This window comes from Microtus pennsylvanicus, chromosome X, assembly GCF_037038515.1.
Source record: "Microtus pennsylvanicus isolate mMicPen1 chromosome X, mMicPen1.hap1, whole genome shotgun sequence".
Taxonomy (NCBI): domain Eukaryota; kingdom Metazoa; phylum Chordata; class Mammalia; order Rodentia; family Cricetidae; genus Microtus; species Microtus pennsylvanicus.
The window spans coordinates 29,402,320-29,421,351 of NC_134601.1; the positions used below are offsets into that span (position 1 = coordinate 29,402,320).

At 46.2% G+C, this 19,032-nt stretch overlaps 2 long non-coding RNA genes and 2 pseudogenes across 3 annotated transcripts in view; 2 read left to right on the forward strand and 2 right to left on the reverse strand.

The window, feature by feature from the left end:
* Nucleotides 1–19,032, reverse strand: part of LOC142840233 (uncharacterized) — a 76,742-nt gene that overhangs the window by 47,688 nt on the left and 10,022 nt on the right. The gene's annotated exons all lie outside the window — the stretch shown is intronic.
* Nucleotides 1,092–13,193, reverse strand: LOC142840222 (DENN domain-containing protein 2A-like; annotated as a pseudogene).
* Nucleotides 10,395–12,668, forward strand: LOC142840227 (uncharacterized). Its single transcript, XR_012908919.1, has 2 exons — nt 10,395–10,517; nt 12,134–12,668. It is a non-coding gene; the product is annotated as an uncharacterized LOC142840227 (long non-coding RNA).
* Nucleotides 17,090–17,725, forward strand: LOC142841333 (small ribosomal subunit protein eS8 pseudogene; annotated as a pseudogene).

A 19,032-nucleotide genomic window follows, 5' to 3' on the forward strand; every position in this document is an offset into this window, starting at 1 on the left:
TTTATTGGATTAATTTTTAATAACTAATTTCCTGAGTTCTTCATATATTTTTGAAAGGGATTTATGATAAGTAAAGATCTTTTCCCACTCTATAGCCTTGTTATACAAAAGTTTCTCAATTTAAGAGATCTAATTTATGGTTTCTCACAATGTTTGTGCCACTGAGGCTGTGTTTGAGATGTGGCAAAGTGTACTTCAAAAAATTTTTTTCTCTGTGAGGTTCAACATAATTTTTATATGCTGAGGCCTTTGGCTCATTTAAACTTAAGTTTTGTACATGGAGATGGATATGGATCTATTTTCATTCTTCTACATGTTGGTGTCTAATGAGGCCAGCATTATTAGTTAAAATGCTTCCTTTTTCCATTTTCCTATCTGTAAGGCAGACTTAAAACTTAAGAGGAGGCTAGCTTACAAACTTTTGGTTGGATGTCCAATGGTTAAAGCTCTAGTTATAATATTCTTATGAGGGACCTTGAGCCAATAGATAAAATTCTTACAAAAAAACAGTTTTCAATAGAAAGCTTAAGCAAGCTGCCTAACAGATACTCAAGCAGGTAAAATATAAATCAAGAGGTAAAGTATGCAATAATCAACAAATACAGTATATTAATTATAATTCATCTATGGCAAGTGTGTATATTAAGCACAAACTTATTCTACAACAGTTTTATAAAAAAAATGCTGTTTATGGCTAAACCTTCCCAGTTTTGCCAGTTAAGATATTAAACTCTTAATTTAAAACAGTAGCCTGTCTGATACAAAAGGACAGGATAAAAGCTGAAAAATGGTTTGACAGAATATTGACTATGATCAGTGTTTCTTATACTAAACAATAGATTCACTGATAATTTTAAGACTGATTCCTGGACAATTGTCTTTGCTCAATTCAAAGGCAAAAACAATAATCTTTTCCCAGATCATTGCTACAATTCACACAACAGTATTTTGCTAATGTTATAGCAAAAAATCCCTTAAAGGATTTTATGCTAATTTTTTAGCACATTTCCCCAAATTTATTTTTGTTTTTATGCTTATATCAAATACAAAAACATTCATAATATTATAGAATATTATACACTCACTAGGAATGTTGATAAAGATATTTGTTTATTCATTCACTTGGAGTTCTTAAGTAAAACAGTATAATAGAAAATAAGTTAGAAAAGACTGTATATTCCAAAATACTAAAAGTGATCACTTAGGGGCAGTATAAAAATACACAGAGCATTGCTATCATTAAAGTTAACTAAACCGAGGCACTTGTGTGAGCCCCCATGCTCACATTCTCACTCAGGCTTCCCCCAACACCTCAGCCACACCCCCTCCCACTACTCCCGCCCCACTCCAGGCCATGTGGGCTAGAAGTTACTTTCTCATACAATCCATTGGGTGTCCACAGTATTGGGGTGATAGTCCGAGGCCAGCCTGAGAACCTTCCTGTGTACACACAGGACTCACAGACTCCCACTGTCCCACACAGGTCATCTGTCTGTGACCTTGTCCAGCTCTTCCCTCTCAATAAGAGAACCAACTACAGAAGCCTGAAAGGTCTGTCAGCTATGAGGAATAGGTTCACAGCAGAGGTCTAAGTGTCACGGCTAAGCCACAGAAGATATCCATTTCAGGACCCTAAGAATATTTTATTAACAATTAACAAGTTTTCCTCTTTTTACGTGTGGCATTGGGGCAAGAACAGGTCTACGTGACTTCCTTCTAAGGGGCATAAAACCCCAGTCAAGAACAGCGAAGCTCACAGTCTCTGCCACCAGGTGGCGTCATAGACCAGCCCACAAGAACCTGGATGGGCGGTGGCAGCCACTCTACCTATCTCCTCCCTCCTCCTGGCTCCACAGCTGTCAACAGCTGACCCAGAAGAGATGAGGTAGGGCAGGAGGGAGTTTTCTCAGCCCTGGCAAGACAGAATGAAGACCCAAACGCCTTTCTTCTTCTTCTCTTTTAATACCTAGATATAAAGATCCCAGAACCGACCACAGTAACAACAGCTGCATGTTGGCAGGTCCCTTCCAGGGCTGTCCTGAGCACCTGCCACGGGCCCAGCTCACAGGCCCCATTCTAGGAGGAGCTGGGGCTAGGGACTGCCTTCAGCCCACAGCCTCTCAGACCTCTGTTGGAGATCTGTGGTCCCTGTAGAGGAGGTCTTCCCTTGAGCCAAGAGGAGGGTTATTTCTTGTGGAGAAACTTCATTTTATTGCCCAGACCCTTTAGGAACTTATTGACTCCGCTGTGTTCTCCGCTGGGCAAGGTTTCGAGGTATTCCTGGGCTCGGACCTCAAACAGACCTTTGGCATCCTGCCTGCGTAGTTCCCGCTCCTGGATGAAGCCATGGAAAGTCTGGGTCTCCATGAAGACCTGCAGGAAGCGGCACAGGCTCTTGGAGGAGAACAGCTTTTCTGAAGGCCTCTCGCTGCAGGCTCCTCTCCTCGCCTGATGTCAGGAACAAGGAATAGTGGCCCACAATCTCCACGAAGAATCGGACAAAGGCTTCAGACACCACCTCATTCAAGGGGCTGAACTCAGAGCCATGCACGCAGTCCAGTGGGCCTCCATCCTGGTCACAGGCCAGGTCATTCCTCTGCTCCAGAATGTGTTCCAGGGCTACCTGAAGCTTCCGGGGCAGAATGGAATCCTCGTCCTCCATCTGTCTGAGGAACCGATCATTGATGAGATCGACCGCAAGTGAAAGACCCCTACCTAGCAGCATTAAGTTAGCAGCAGCAATAACGCTATTTTACAAGGCTTGAATTTTTGAGCAATATAATTAGAAGCTAGGACAGGGGAGTTTAACTTAGAGATAAGGGCTGTGGTCAGCTTAGGGGCAGGGGCACTGAGCAAGGCAAGATATCTCTGGTCAACCATCCGGACTGTCAGCAGGGGACTTGGGGTCCAAAGGAAGAATGGCACCCTAGATAGGCCAGGACAGCATGTATATCTGATTTCTTGGAAACCACGAAATCGTACTCAGTTTGAACCCGAGCCTTGTTTGAATTGCCCAATCAGAACCCTGTAACTATGCATCTCGCTTCTGTTCCCACGCTTCTGCTTCCCTACCCTATAAAAAACCCACTGTTCCAACCTGAAGGTGCGCAAGTCCTCCGAAAGACTTGTTGCCCGCAGGTACCTGTGTTAACTCAATAAACCTCTTGCTGTTGCAGCCGTATGAGTGGCCTCGCTGTTCTTTGGGAGGGTCTCCCCAGACTGAAAGGCAGCCCACCTTGGGGGTCTTTCATTTTGGTGCATTGGCCGGGAAGTGGAGACCCCTGCCCAGGGATCACCGACCCACCACATCGGGAGGTAAGCTGGCCAGCGATCGTTCTCTGTGAATATCTGTGCTTCTGTGTTTCTGTGTATGCGCATGCGACCGTATCTGTATCTGTATCTGTACTAGTTAGCTAGCTAGAATCAGTATCTGGCAGATTCGCGGAGAAGCTGACGAGCTTGTACTCCCGGCTGCAACTCTGGGAGACGTCCCAGAGTGTCTGGGGCCAAATTTGTGGCCCGTCCGTATTCTGTGAATCCTACCAAAATAGGACTGTTCGGGGCACCCCCACTGTCTGAAGGGTATGTGATTCTTCTGGGAGACGAGAGATCCGGACTCTCGCTGTCTCCATCTGAAATTTTGCTTTCGGCATCATGCCGAAACCGCGCCAGCGCATCTGTATTGTCTGTGTATTTTTGTGCTTAATATGTTCTTTGTTTGTATATCTGTTTGTACTCGAGTCTAAATCTGGTACCATGGGGCAGTAAGTAACCATCTCTTTGACCCTAACTCTATGAAAATCCAAAAGGAACGCTGACAGCCTGCCCCTCCTTCACTTCCCTAGGCTGTGCTGCTGAACTGCCCTGCTTGCTGTTGCGAGGGGGGAGGGAGCAGGGCTGTTATCTCCTGCAGCACAGCCTGGAGCCAGGCCTAGGCGGGGCAACCAGCTCCAGCTCTGAGCAAACTTCTCAGCAGGATGCAGGGCGGGGCATGGCAGCAACCCTGGCCCGAGTCAGGGAAGGGGGCAGCTGTGGCCCCCACATCTGCAGGTGAGTCCCCTCCCCGGCCCAGCAGCAGCCGCCTTAGCTGTTACCAAGGGCGCCAATGCAGAGACTCTTGAACTGAGTTGAGGCTTCCAGGTGGCCCACCAAACCTGACCTGATGAGTTCCCTGGAGGGAATGCCTCCTGGGGCCTCTGGAATCCCATTCAGAGAAAAGCTGCTAGATTGCTGTGAGTACTGAGGTGGGGTGTGGGAAGCTTGTGCTATACAACTAGGAGCTCACTGTGGACAGAGCTGAGGCTGAAGCCAGGTCCTGGGAGGATCCCCAATGGGGTTCCCTGTGGAGAAGGCTTGTTTTCCTTGGAAAATAAGATGCTAGAGACTGAATGGCAGCCCCCATCTGCAAATGCCATGTAAAACCTTGTGCCAAAGATCTATGGCCCTTGCCCAGGGGAAATAACTGGTGCTAACGCCAGGGTCACGGAACTAAGGCCTCCTGTGGAGACACATGCCAGCCAGTTGGGTCCAAGCTGGTGCTAATTCCTCCCCACAGGACCCAGTAAGCCTGGGAACCTGCAGTAGGCTATTTCTCTGGGATTGGATACCCTATTAAAAAGCAAAAGGTCCCCTAAAGAACCTGGACCTTTCCGTTTTGGCAGTGGGGCAAGAGATTGCAAGTAAATATCCCTGTGGCTGTTGGTAAATGATGAATGTGGATTTAGGAGTGGCAGGTAATGGAGTAAGCTGACATTAAAAGGGCCTACCAGCTCTGATAACATCTGTCTTCTGGGGATACTCTATACCAGTCATCATGTGCTGCATCCAGGTAAAAGCCTCTGGTTTAAAAATTGGAAAAATTAAATTAAGTCACTTTAAAATAATATGCTTATAAAAAACTACAGATTGTTGGTTTTTATATTTCTTACTATGCAGTGTGTCCAGATGAAAATAAATTCAGGCCTGGCACAGGGCCAAGGCCATATGAACAGCCCAGCTGAGCTTCTAAGCCAGCCCATGTTTAGATCTAAATTTAACACTTGTCTGCTCACAATGCTTGTGATAAGGAGGGGACCCCGCCCACATGGCCACATGGCAAAGATCTGCTAAAGCCTCTCACCCCACCACAATTGCAAGGGGGTGTTACTAAATGATGAGGTAGAGATAAAATGGCCCTTTTGACTCTTTATAATGTTTATGGATATTTAAAAAAAAAACATGGCAAAGATTCTCATTCATTATTAATATAAAAAGGTGCATTTTAGGTTGTTTTCAGATTCTGTCTATAATAATAAAAAGGATGTCGCTAAGTTTTTAAGGTAATATGTTATCTAATTCTGAAAATCCACCATGCTAATGTTCAAAGTAGCTGTAAGCATAAATTGTCAAATGATATTTTTAATCCTGGTCAGTTTTACAGGAATAAGATAAAATCTCAGAATTGTTTAATTTGCATTTCCCTGATGATTAAGGATGTTATATTTAAGCAAATTTTAAATATCTTTCAGTCATTTCAAGTTCATTTTTTGAGAATTTACAGTTTTGGTCTATGACGTAATTGTACTGAAATATTTATTTTTATGAGGATTAAGCTTCTAAATTCCTTATATGGTTTTAACATAATTGATAAAGACACCTTTCCTATTCTACAGGCTGATATTATGTTCTGTTAATTATATCCTTTGTTATACAAAAAGCTTCTCAGTTCTGGAGATTTCAATTACTGATTGTTTCCTTTAATGTCTACGCTACTGAGGCTATGTTCAAAATTCTATTTATATTGTTGCCCTTATGTTAAGGTCTTTAATTTGTTTGGATTTCAGTTTTGTGCATAGAGATAAATATGGATCTATTTTCATTCTTCTACATGATAATGTCTAATTAATTCTTAAAGGGAGAAACTGACAGTCAAAATGTTGGGCTCATGGCAAATCTCAGGGGGGGGCTGCAAGGCACCCCACTAATTCGGCCAAGATAAGAGAGGTTCTCCAGGGGCCAGTTAAAATCTGTGTTCTTTAAATGATTAATAGAAGTTTACAAGCATTTTTACCCAACCTCTGAAGGTCAGCAGACAGCAGTAGTCATGGCCTACATAGGACAGGCAACATCAGATATAAAAAAAGATACAGCAAATAGATGGGTTAAAAGATTATACTTAGTAAAGATTTAGAAAAAAAATGTTAAACAAGGGACAGAGAAAAAAACGAGAGAGAGAAAAAGGCGGAAAAAAAAAAGAGAGAGAGAGGACTCAGACAGATAAGGAGCGAGCCTGGGCAACAGAAGATCAAAGACAAATGAAGAGGGACACTGGAACTGAATAAAGAATACGAACTGGACACCTTACAAACTATAAATTTGGGAAAAAGACAAATAAATGACTCGTTCCTCCCTGGTCACTCCTGAATGTATGACCAACGCCTTTTGTTGACCAAACGAGGGACTTTTGCTTTCGATGCTGTTTTCAGTTCTGCAGGAGATACAGGCTGCTTGTCTACCTCTGCCTCTACCACGCCCTCCTCACCAGGATGACCACCTCTCCCTGCCGACACCGCTGAAGAAATCCTCACCTCCTAGCAACTGCCTTGATGCTGTGCTTGCTCTAAAGCCTGCATGAGCCCTGACTGCTCACTCTACAGTCTTGCTCCCCTCACCCATGTCAGACTGTGATACAGCAGTCACAATGCTACCACAGATGCCCTCCTGTGACAGACTACTGCTCCTGTGCTGGGCTGACGTCGATGGACTATGGATCCTGCCAGCATCTGCATAAAGGACAGGTGAATGGCAAAATGGCAGACTAAGCTGTGCCAGGCAGAGCCGAAAATGAGGGCGAAGCTTGCCTGGGGCACAAGGCTGGCGGTCCAAGCTGAGCAGGCACACAAGACTGAAGGTAAGCGGAAGGCGGGGGCAGCATTGGTGGACAGGAAGCAAATGATCTAGGCCAGTAGCCTCCCTTCAGAGATGGCGGCCCGACCAGAACGCTGAACTTATGGCTTTGATACAAGCTCTACAGATGGCAGAGGGAACGTCTATACTAACAGCAGGTATGCTTTTACCCTCACCTGTATACACAAAGCAATATACATTTGCAGAAATTTTGAGCCTCCAGGAGGCCACACATTTGCCAAAGAAGATAGCCATCATACATTGACCAAGATTGAGACACCCAATATGATGGCTAAGAAGATCATAAAAAAAGATCATTCTAAGGTTGGGGATGCCCAAGATAATCATGTCCCATAATAGACCTTCCTTTGTTGCCCAGGTAAGTTAGGGTATGGCCAAGATATTGGGGATCAATTGAAAATTAAGCTTACCAACCCCAAAGCTCAGGTCAGATAGATAAGATAAATAAAATTCTAAAAAAACAAATTGACATAATTGGCCCTGGAGACCAGCAAAAATGACTGGACAGACCTCCCTCCCTCCTGTCCTGTTCTGGGTTCAAAACACCCCGGCATCGTTGCCACTAGTTCTGCTGCCTGGCTAGTTAGCTGCCGCTCATGTATTTGCTGAGAATGGCTGACCTTGATGATGGAATCCTGAGCTCAAGGCTTGCACAGGGCAGGCACATCTGCTATAAGATGGGCTTACATCACCTTTAAGGCTCTTCTTTCCTAAAGTCAGAAACCCACAGGGCTCTGCTCATTTTTTAATGTCTTTTAAAGCACAATATCACACAGCAGAAGCAAAAGGCAATTCTGTTCTCTTCCTCCTCTGTGTGTCTGGGACAGATTGACAGGAATTATTTTGTACTGTTTAAGACTTTTCCAGATCAGACCGTTTTGTGCAGATAACTGCAGAGATAAGCAAACACACCTAAAGCCTCCTTACCTCTGGACAGGTTTTGTTTTTCTAAAGCCTGGGTATTTATGTCCTCATTGGCTGTCCTCTGGCTTTAGGGATTTTTGTTTTGTTTTAAACATTTGTCATCCTGTATTGCATTTTCTCTCATTGTTTGTTAAAGTTCTCACAATGGACACAACCCTGTACATTTGGATAAAGCTGATGCTACAGGATGCAATGGAAACCCGTAAATGCCATGTGGTGCCAGCTGGACCAAAACTGACCTCTCCGGCACATTCTCTGGAGTTGAGGATCAACACTCCCGGTGTCTACAGTAAAAGAGATTTGTCTTCATAATACTGAACTTGTCTCTTATGAAAAGGCATGTGTTTCTTAGGGCTGAGTTAAGCTCTTTGTAGTCAATAGACTATTATTGCCACAGTGTTGGGTGCTATTCTCGGGTCTACAGTGGTTCACAATGTCTACCAAATAGTTAATTTCAAGCCTCATTCAGACAATTTTGCCAAGAGCTATTCTGCACACCCTAGAGGTGTTCTACTATCTTCTCAACAAGGATAGTTTAAAGGATGGTTTATAAACCGCCTGGTACAATTTATAAAAGACAGACTTTCAGCTATCCAAACCTTGGTCCTCACTCAGCAATATCATCAGCTTAAACAATATGATCCAGAACATGTTAAGAATGCCCGCTAGTTGAATAAATGATTTTATTCAAATTCACAAAAAGAAATGGGGGGATGAAAGACCCCTACCTAGCAGCATTAAGTTAGCAGCAGCAATAACGCTATTTTACAAGGCTTGAATTTTTGAGCAATATAATTAGAAGCTAGGACAGGGGAGTTTAACTTAGAGATAAGGGCTGTGGTCAGCTTAGGGGCAGGGGCACTGAGCAAGGCAAGATATCTCTGGTCAACCATCCGGACTGTCAGCAGGGGACTTGGGGTCCAAAGGAAGAATGGCACCCTAGATAGGCCAGGACAGCATGTATATCTGATTTCTTGGAAACCACGAAATCGTACTCAGTTTGAACCCGAGCCTTGTTTGAATTGCCCAATCAGAACCCTGTAACTATGCATCTCGCTTCTGTTCCCACGCTTCTGCTTCCCTACCCTATAAAAAACCCACTGTTCCAACCTGAAGGTGCGCAAGTCCTCCGAAAGACTTGTTGCCCGCAGGTACCTGTGTTAACTCAATAAACCTCTTGCTGTTGCAGCCGTATGAGTGGCCTCGCTGTTCTTTGGGAGGGTCTCCCCAGACTGAAAGGCAGCCCACCTTGGGGGTCTTTCACAAGGACCTCTTCCAGTGGCAGCTCCCTGAGCAGCGGCAGTGAGCTGGAGAGCAGCCCGATGAGGAAGGGCGTGGGTGAGCACACTATGTCAATCGTGGCGGCTGGCAGCACCGGGATGTAGGTGTGCTGCCAGCTGAAGGGGTAGATGAGCGCCACCATGGCATAGCAGCACTTGGACTGAGTTTGTCCGCAATGAAGATGACCCTCCGTTCCAGGAGCAGGGAGGCAAAATCACTGATGAGGTGCCAGACGCTGAGGGAGGAGAACAGAGACTCAAAATCCACGTGCTCCAGCCGGGAGTCCAGGGGCCGACACAGCTCAATCACCTCAGTTCCCGAGCTTGGCAGGAAGTTCTTGACAACGATGGTTTTGCCCAGGATTGGGAAAGGGGCTTCCATGACTCTCCTCATGGGGGGCTGCACCAGAGCAGGGGAAATGCCTCTTCTCTTTTCCACCTCATCCAAGATCTTTGAAAAGAGGCTGAAACATCCCAGATGGCTCACAATGCAATAAACTTCAGGAAGCCTCTTCCCTTTGCCTCCAGGCAGCAATCCTTAGCAATAACCGAACCTTCTGCTCCCGTCTTCTCCAGTTAAGACAAACGAGAATGTTTCACTGGTAAACTCCTGGACGGGAGCCCAGTCCTTGGCGTCAGGAAAGCAGAACTGGGGAATTGCCTTCAGCTGGTCCTCAGCCTCCCTCATGAACTTGAATGACTTTTCTAACTTCAGAGGAAACTGCTGGGTGAGTTCTGGCACATAGGCAGCCCCTGCCTGCTTCTTGTGCAAAGACACAACCACAAAGTACTCAAAGAGTTGCCTCTACTGGTACTCGATGAGATCCCGGTCAAGCGTGGAATAGCGAGGGGCCTGCTTCAGGCGGGACTTCACATTGACCAGGCGCTGGCTGTGGGCTTTCAGCTTCTCCTCGGTGTCGCTGTCAGACTCGCTGTTCTTGTCTGTGACTTTTCCTGAGTTGCTCTCCGTGGACTGGGATAGCCTCTTCACCTGTTTCTTTCCTCTCCGGGCCTCATAAAAGGCATTGATCCGCAATACCAGCCTGGGGATCTTTTTCTTCTTCCTGCCATTCTGTAGGTCTCCGAGGTTAAAGAAAGTGTCATCCGGGCTGCTAGGTGTAGAGGGGGGGGCTGGCTCTCACTGGGGACCCAGCTCCATCCCGACTCAGCTTCCGGGTGTCCAGCAGTTTGAAGTTTCTTCTCTCTGAATTTTGCCTGAAAAATGCAGACTTGGACACGGATTGCTTGGTGGAAGTGTCCGGGATGGAAGAGGTGGGAGATCCAGGGAAAGTCAAGACACACTTCTTGCCCAGGCAGCGTCAATGTAGCTCGATGTCCTCATCCGGATTTTCCTTCATAGGTGGATCTAGAATGTCTTCGTAGACGTTCTCCTCCGATAAAGTGCGTGTGAGTCCCAGCTTGGTCTGTGCGTACCAGTCCACCCTGCTACTCTCAGAGGAGGACAGCAGTAGGTCTTCAAACTCATAGGACTTCCTGTGGTCAGCACTGGGTCTCTGCTTCCCAGTCCACAGTCTTCTATTCACAGAAGTAGGAGGCTGGGAGGAGGGCAGCGGTGGGGGAGGGGGAGGTAAAGAGGGCAGGGGAGGCAGGTTTCTCTTCTCTTTCCTGAAGCCAATGCCTGAGCTCCCTGGACTGCTGTCCTTGTCCCCTTCTCCTGCATGTTTGAACGTTCTGTGGGGCTTGGGAAGGGGGTTGATGAAAGGCTTCGGGGGACACTGCCTGGAGCCCGGGTATACACTCTCCTGGCCTTTACACTCCTCTGAAGCCTCAGGGCCTGGCTCCTTGTCCTCCAAGTGGTGGGCCCTGCGGCCAGCTGCGAAAGCACCCCCACTTCCAGGGCTCTCGGGAATGTGTTGGTCCTCTTCTGCTTTGTCAGGCAGACAGTGTGGGGAATAACAAGTCCCCGGCAACTGGGGGTCCAAACCAGCAGAGCCATCCTTCAAGGCCTTCTCCAGTCTCCTGACCTGTTTGAGCACGGAGAGGTGGTCACTCTGAAAACGCAAGTCACTGGGCTTCGGCTCGACACCTCGGCGCTGGCTGGGCTCCGGCTGCCCATCACTCTGCCTCAGGCCTGGCCACCGGTCTGTGTCCTGACACGTGGTCTTTGCTGTCCTTCCGCTGTCATTTTCCAAGCTCTCTGTTTCAAGCCTCAACCCATTCTTTGTTCTGGTGACCTCGCTGCCTCTCCGCTCTACCCCGCAGGGTGGCAAGTAGTTCTCTTGGCCCTCTGTTGGCCTGGCAGGCTCAGGAGTGGGTGGCTCCTTCTTGTCTTCCCACTTGGATATCTTGTCCTTTATGCTGAGGGGCTCGGTCTCGGGTGGATGGCCCAGGGTTCTGGACGCTGCCAGGCTGCTTCTTCGAGGGCCTGCTGGCCTCTTTAGCACCGAGGTCTGCAGCCGGGCCATTGATGATCATACTGGAGCCGAGCATATCCACTCTTGCCTCCAGCATGAGATTGTGGGGGTTCCTAGGGGATCTCCTTCCCAAGGGCAGTGCTGGATTAGACTCTAGAGAAGGAACAGATCTCCCAAGTGGCCTCCTTCCAAGAACTTCCCCAGCCTTTGAACCCTCTGCCTTGATCCTCCCCGCAGGCGATAGCTCCGCGGGTTCCTGGGCGCATATTGCTGACGCCCATGGCCGCGGCAGCAGGGGCCTGGGGCGCCATGGCCTGCTGCCCACAGCGCCTTTGTCCGCGTGGTCTCCCCCGCCGCCACTAGCCCCTCGGGTCCCCTGCAAGCGCGCCTTTTATGCTAAATTTTACAAATGGCTCTTCCAATGGAAGAACTGCATATAGGGCTAATAAAAAAATTGTGGAGCATAACAAGGTTCCTTCAAAGCAAATCATAAAAGTTGCAAGCAGATCCTGATGCAAACGGATCTGGCGTGATAACACCAAGCTGACCTTTGCTAGGGCCAGGTGGAAAAAGCCCTTACAATGCATTATGAAAAAACCCGACCTATATATATTTGGGGTTGATGATATGTTTATGCTTTTTTCACAGAAAGAAAATAAAATCTGGACCTGGATGATGTCGAGGCTGCAGACGCCCCACAGAGGAGTTCCAGAGGCAACTGGGGAGAGGTCCTTGGTCCGGCCTTTCCTGCCCCCAAGGAGAGGAATGCCTGATAACAGAACCTGCTGCTCCACTCTGCAGGGTGTCATACTGCCTCTAGAGAGTCAGGGAGACCGGCTGAGATAAGTGTCAGGATGTGCTTCAGATAGCTGAATCCAGCTCACCTCACTCAGAAATCCCACCTGCCCTGAAGCACAAATGCTAACTGCTTCTGCAGGTTGAATTCCGGTTTGCTTTGAAGCTAAGGTGCAGACTAAACAATTGTTTTAATCTTTGGGACACAAAACTCATTTTAATTAAAATATTAACCCTTCTTCACTAGGAAGGGGGAAGACTGGGGTTCCTATCTCTGTTGCTCAGAGACTGGAACTGGGTGCTGGAAACTGAAGTCAGGTCCTCTGCAATAGCAAAAGGCACTCTTAACTTCTGAGATGTCTCTCTAGTCCTGTGTAGATCATTTGTTCATTCTCGATTGACTTTTGTATCCTGCGATATACGTTTGTCTATATTTATATTTGTGCATGGGGAGGTCTGTTTGTCCCAAAATAAGACAGAAAGACAGGGCATTGAAGGGGATATGAGAGGGAATACACAGCCCCTCACCCTGTGATCATTTTTACATTTTTCTGACATTCAGAAAACCTCAACCCAATTGATAGAGCCAAAATTACCTGCAGATATGATGCAACTATCCCTAAAGACATCCCAAATAATGTTTAAAAATAACAACAAATAAACTAGAGTCTAAAGGTAGGGTTCATTCCTTAATATCACTGGATGTCTTCAAGAGGCTTCAGGGTTGATACCCAACACCTACCCGATGGTTCACAACTGTCCGTAACTCCAGTTCCGAGAGATCTCATAAAGTCTGGTACCCTCTGTGGGCATTAGGTACTCATGTGGTGCACAGACTTCCCTGTGGAAAAGCATTCAAAAGCAGAAAATAAAAACGTAATTATGTTTACTTAGGGGCAGAATACTTGTAGCCTTGAGATGAATGATGATAGCACTCTATTCTCTCGCCTAAGCACATAATCACCTTACAATTTAATTTACTGAAAGAAATTTTAAAAGGAATAAGCACATTTAAAAGCATTGCTTTTTATTTTCATTTTTTACTTTTTAATAACCTATTGAATTTTTTTTCCTAATGGAAAAATAGAACCCATTTAAAGAGTAAAAATATTCTTATAGTTAATTTTAAAACCTGAATATAGGCTTTAATGTAATATAATCTTGAAATTTTCTGAACTACATTCTTTCAGCAATGTAACTTTAGAGCCATAAAAATTCTCCCATTTCTCCCTCTCCCACTGTACCTCCCTCCCTGCCCACCTCACACACCCTTTGCAATGACACCTAATCTCAAGTCTCTCTCTAGTCCACTCTCAGGCCGTCATGCAGGAGCCATGCTTATTCTGTGTGAGCTTCTATCCACAGGATTAATAAGCTCACAACCTTTGCTTCATCCTGGCTGTTTCTGAAATTCTTTACTGCATCGTAGATTCATCTTTACCAGAGTCAAGGTCATCAAATGGACAGGGTGATCCTCAGGCTGCTGGTCACTGTGCTGAGCTGTACCTCCCTACCACCACCAAGAGTCCCAGAAAAACCTCAGTGAAGAGCATATGCCTGCTTCACTGAAGTGTCTTTGTGTCTTTGCTAAAGGTGTCCCCTCACACGTGTGTGACTCTTCTGTCCCCTTCATATTCTTTTCTGTCTTATTGTCATTTCCAATCAGGCACGCTGTCTTCATTTCTCTAGGTTTATAAGGAGTCTGGAAGTCAGGTGTTCATCCTCCAAGTTTGTTCCTCTTGAAGGTGTTTTCAAGCTAGGGTTTTTCATATTCACTGTGAGTTTCAGAATAAGCCCATTAGTTTATGCAGAGTCTGTTAGAGTTCTGTTGATATTGCACTGGATCTATAGGTCTGTTTGAGGAGAACAGACACCGGTATCTTCCATTGCATGAAGGTGATTGCAGAGTGAATTCTAATTGGTCTTAATAATAAAATCTGGAGTCAGATATTAGGAGGTTGAATCTATAAGATCAGAACAGCAGAGCAGCCAGCTTCCAGTTCTTTCCTCTATGAAACTCTCAGACAGAATGGAGCATCCTGTCTCTACAAGACCTCAGACGGAATGCCTGGATCTCCTGCCTCGCCCTACCTTATATTCCTCTCTTCCACGGCGGGGAAGAGACAGAAATCTTTAATAAATAAATAAATTAAAAAAAGGAAAAACAGAAAAGTGTGAGTCACCACTGCCTGACTCTCTTTCTCTTTTAGACCGGATCGATCTAATGTAGCCCAGCATGGCCTTCAACTCAGAGTTCTGTTTCTTAAGTGTTGGGAAAGGTGAGTGCCAACACTGCCTATACTCTATGGCTAACTAGTGACTATCTGCACACACTGATCCTCAGGCAAGCTTTATTGTCAGGGAAGAAACAAAATATCACCACAGTCGACGAATCTATACATCTTTACTCTCAGCAATGATTTGTCCCATTCAGTGTCTAGGCACTACAGAGAAGTGGGCAGAGTTTTCCTAATTATTTCATATTTCCTAATGCTATCTCCAGTGACAGGCATTTTAAATTACAGCTTACACATTTCACTGTGGTCAACTGTCTGTGGGTTGATTTTAACAGAAGCTCTCTTTTAGGTTGGAATGTCAGGTTTCTTTCTCTATGATGAAAATGTCTTTGGTAACATATATTTGCTTTTGTTTCAATTTCATTATTTTGAAGTTGCAAGTGATTTATGATAAAAGAAACAAATGTCCAACACCCAGTTTGGGGGAATTTTTCTAAGGCAGCCACAGGTCAAATGTTTGCCCAAATGGAATCTTTGGATCATAGAGATAGTCCTTCACCTCCCAACCACCTCCATCAGGGAGGTGTTGAGATCACGGTTGTAGAGAAAGAAGGGGATACATGTGAAGAATTAGGTATGTATGTGTAACTCCAGAAAGGTTTGTATTATGAAGAATACTTAGGTAATTATTTTCAAAATATCTAATATTATTTTTCCCAACAGAAAAGGATCAAGGTTAGTACTCGTGTGTTTCCCCTCTTGTTTTCCCATCAGAAATGCAGATTTTAGCAGTGTCTGCTATGGACTGTGTACAGAGGGGGTGTTTATGGATGGTTCTTGCCTTATGGATTATTACCATGACACCTGCTAAGTGTTGCTCTGATACCTACTTTCCTGTGCAGTTACTAGTCTACAAGCATTTTTTGTCTTTGAGTAAAGTTTCACTTTTATCTGTTTTGCTTATTAATGTATTTACTCATGCGTTTGTGTCCACTCAGAAACACCCATTTTTAAAGGAGTACTCCTTTGTGATCATTATATATTTTGATGGTTAAATTATCCCATAACATGCCCGTGCGAGGACACACGTTCAAGTGGACCTGCTCTTCATGTGTTATCTGCTTAGAATTCTGGATTATCTGACCACCCCCAGAAGACAGTAATCACCAAATGCTAGTTGTCAGTGACACTTTGTCTCCTCTTTCTGTCAATGTCAGGTCTCTTCTATGATAAGAACAACAGGAAGGCAGAGAAAACACGCAGAAGGTTGACAAGAAGCTGACATGAGCCCTTGTTTTTGTATGTGAGAGTCGTAAGTGCCAATGGTGTGTGTGTGTGTGTGTGTGTGTGTGTGTATGTGTGTTTGTGTGTGTGTGTGTGTGATGTGTGTGTGTGTGTGTGTGTGTGATGTGTACATGGGTGTGTATAGGAAGGGTCTGTGAGATGAACAAAGAAGAGGAAGATGTCACTGCACATCTTTGACTTGACTAGATACAGACAGGCTACTCCATCCCTATATTCAGTACAGTAGAGTGCATGAGCGTTCTCATCTGCCTTCCTCCCCTCTCCATGAGCTTTCTCTCCCCTTACTCTGCCTTCTAGTAGAACAGGGGAGAAAACTGTGAACTCTCCATGCAGAACCAGCTCGTAGAGAAGAACCAAGTGTGGTGTGGTCTTGCCAGCCTGTTACCTAGCAAGAGTGACAAGATCATGTGGGACTCACCAGGTGAGTCATTTTCTTTTCTCTTTCCATCTTTGTTACCTGCAGCGGATCTGTGATGCCTTGTAGGAACACATCGTGTTGAGCAGGTAGCAGCAAAGAGCAGCACTCTTTGGAACAATGGCATTCATAGACTCCCCAGATGACTGAACTCTGTAGGGGTCCCTTTAAATATCCAGGACTGAAATGGAAGTCATCCCTATCAGACCATTTCCCCCAAATGGGCTATGCATTACTGCATCAAATTTGGAGGGAGTGCTTATTAAAATGGTAGAAATCTGGGTCCACCTGCTCATGCACTCTACTGTACTGAATATAGGGATGGAGTAGTCTGTCTGCATCCAGTCAAGTCAAAGATGTGCAGTCACATCTTCCTCTTCTTTGTTCATCTCACAGACCCTTCCTATACACACCCATGTACACATCACACACACACACACACACACACACACACACACACACACACACACCATTGGCACTTATGACTCTCACATACTGGAATCAAGGGCTCATGTCAGCTTCTTGTCAACCTTCTGCGTGTTCTCTCTGCAGTCCTGTTGTTCTTATCATAGAAGAGACCTGACATTGATAGACAGAGGACACAGAGTGTCACTGACAAATAGCATTTGCTGGTGACTTCCTTCCCAGGGGCAGTCAGATAATCCAGAATTCTAGGCAGATAACACATGAAGAGCAGGTCCAATTGAATGTGTGTCCTCGCACGGACACGTTATGGGATAATTTAAGCATCACAATATATAATGATCACAAAGGAGTACTCCTTTAAAAATGGGTGTTTCTGAGTAGACACAAATGCACGAGTATGTACATTAATAAGCAAAACAGACAGCGCCGAGCGATGGGCATCTCTCGGGACAACTGGCACAAGCGCCGCAAGACCGGGGGCAAGAGAAAGCCCTACCACAAGAAGCGGAAGTATGAGCTGGGACGGCCTGCGGCTAACACTAAGATTGGCCCTCGTGGCATCCACACGGTCCGTGTGCGAGGAGGCAATAAGAATTACCGTGCCCTAAGATTGGATCTGGGGAACTTTTCCCGGGGTTCTGAGTGCTGTACTCGCAAGACAAGGATCATTGACGTCGTCTACAATGCATCCAATAACGAGCTGGTCCGCACCAAGACTCTGGTCAAGAACTGCATCGTGCTCATTGACAGCACCCCGTACCGACAGTGGTACGAGTCCCACTATGCACTGCCCCTGGGCCGCAAGAAGGGGGCCAAGCTGACTCCTGAGGAGGAAGAAATATTAAACAAAAAACGATCAAAGAAAATTCAGAAGAAATACGATGAAAGGAAAAAGGACGCCAAGATCAGCAGTCTTCTGGAGGAGCAGTTCCAGCAGGGCAAGCTTCTGGCCTGTATCGCCTCAAGACCAGGCCAGTGTGGCAGAGCAGAAGGCTATGTGCTAGAAGGCAAGGAGCTGGAGTTCTATCTGAGGAAGATCAAAGCCCGGAAAGGCAAATAAACCATCATAGCTCATGTAAAAAAAAAATAAGCAAAACAGAAAAAAGTGAAACTTTACTCAAAGACAAGCAATGCTTGTATACTAGTAACTGCACAGGGAAGTAGGTATCAGAGCAACACTTAGCAGGAGTCATGGTAATAATCCATATGGCAAGAACCATCCATAAAACACCCCCTCTGTACACAGTCCATAGCATACACTGCTAAAATCTGCATGACTCATGGAAAAACACATGAGTACTAACCTGTGGACTGTGGTGATATTGTCCCATGACAATAAAGCTTGCCTGTGGATGAGTGTGTGCACATAGCCACTATTAGCCAGAGAGGCCAGGCAGTGGTGGCACTCACCTTTCCCAACAATCAAGAAACAGAACTCTGTTCCATTACTCAATTCCATTGATCGTAAAATGAGGGCGGGGGAGAATAGTCTGAATTGCATATGAGGCACTTGCCTCACCTTAGCCATTGAACTCCTGCTGCTGGCCGTGAGTCTGTTCCGAAATCCAGCGAGGGGGGCATCTGCCAGCCATGAGGGTGCTGGCCTCTCCTGCCCAGTCTGCCCGCAAGGAGCCCTGCTCTCTGGGAAATCACCTCCCCTCTAGGGGAGAGCCCCCCCCCGTTGGAGCTGCGGGGGGCCCCAGTCTCAGACCTTCCCAGGGGCCAGGGAGTGATGAGCACTCAGCACGTGGCCCAGCCAATGAGCTTCCTCTGCCTTTCATGGTCATGGTGTCATCAGGACCGAGGTTGCTATCATAGATCATTTCTGGGTCTTTGGTCTTGTTGCAGCTTGGGTCTATGTTAACATCCATGGTCCATGCTGCCACCAAAGGGCACACAGGAACCTGGAGTCTGGGCTGTGTCCTCTGGCCATGTTGGGATCTGAGTGCTGTGTTGCCATTGGAGTGACACTGATCTGAGAGACCCGAGCTGTCAACCGGGGCCATGATGTTGTCCATGCCTGAGCTGCTGACAAGGGCCATATCTGTGACCCAGCAATAGCCAGGGTCTTTGTCTTCCTGACTCCTGTTACCACTGAAGGCCATGCGAATGCCTGAGGTGTGGGCCACCACCTGAGGCCACGTTGGTGTCCAAGGGCTTTGCTGCAGCTGGTGCCATCCTGATCTGTGTGGTCTGTGAAACCACCTGGGAAATGGTGACATCAAGGACAAGTTGCTGCCAGAATCATGTTGGGTCCATGGTCCTACCAGAACTAGGGTATGTGCTGATGTTTGTGGCCCATGTTACTACATAAGGGCCTTAAGAACCATGAATGATGATATCCAAGGGCCAGGCTGAGCTGATTCTGC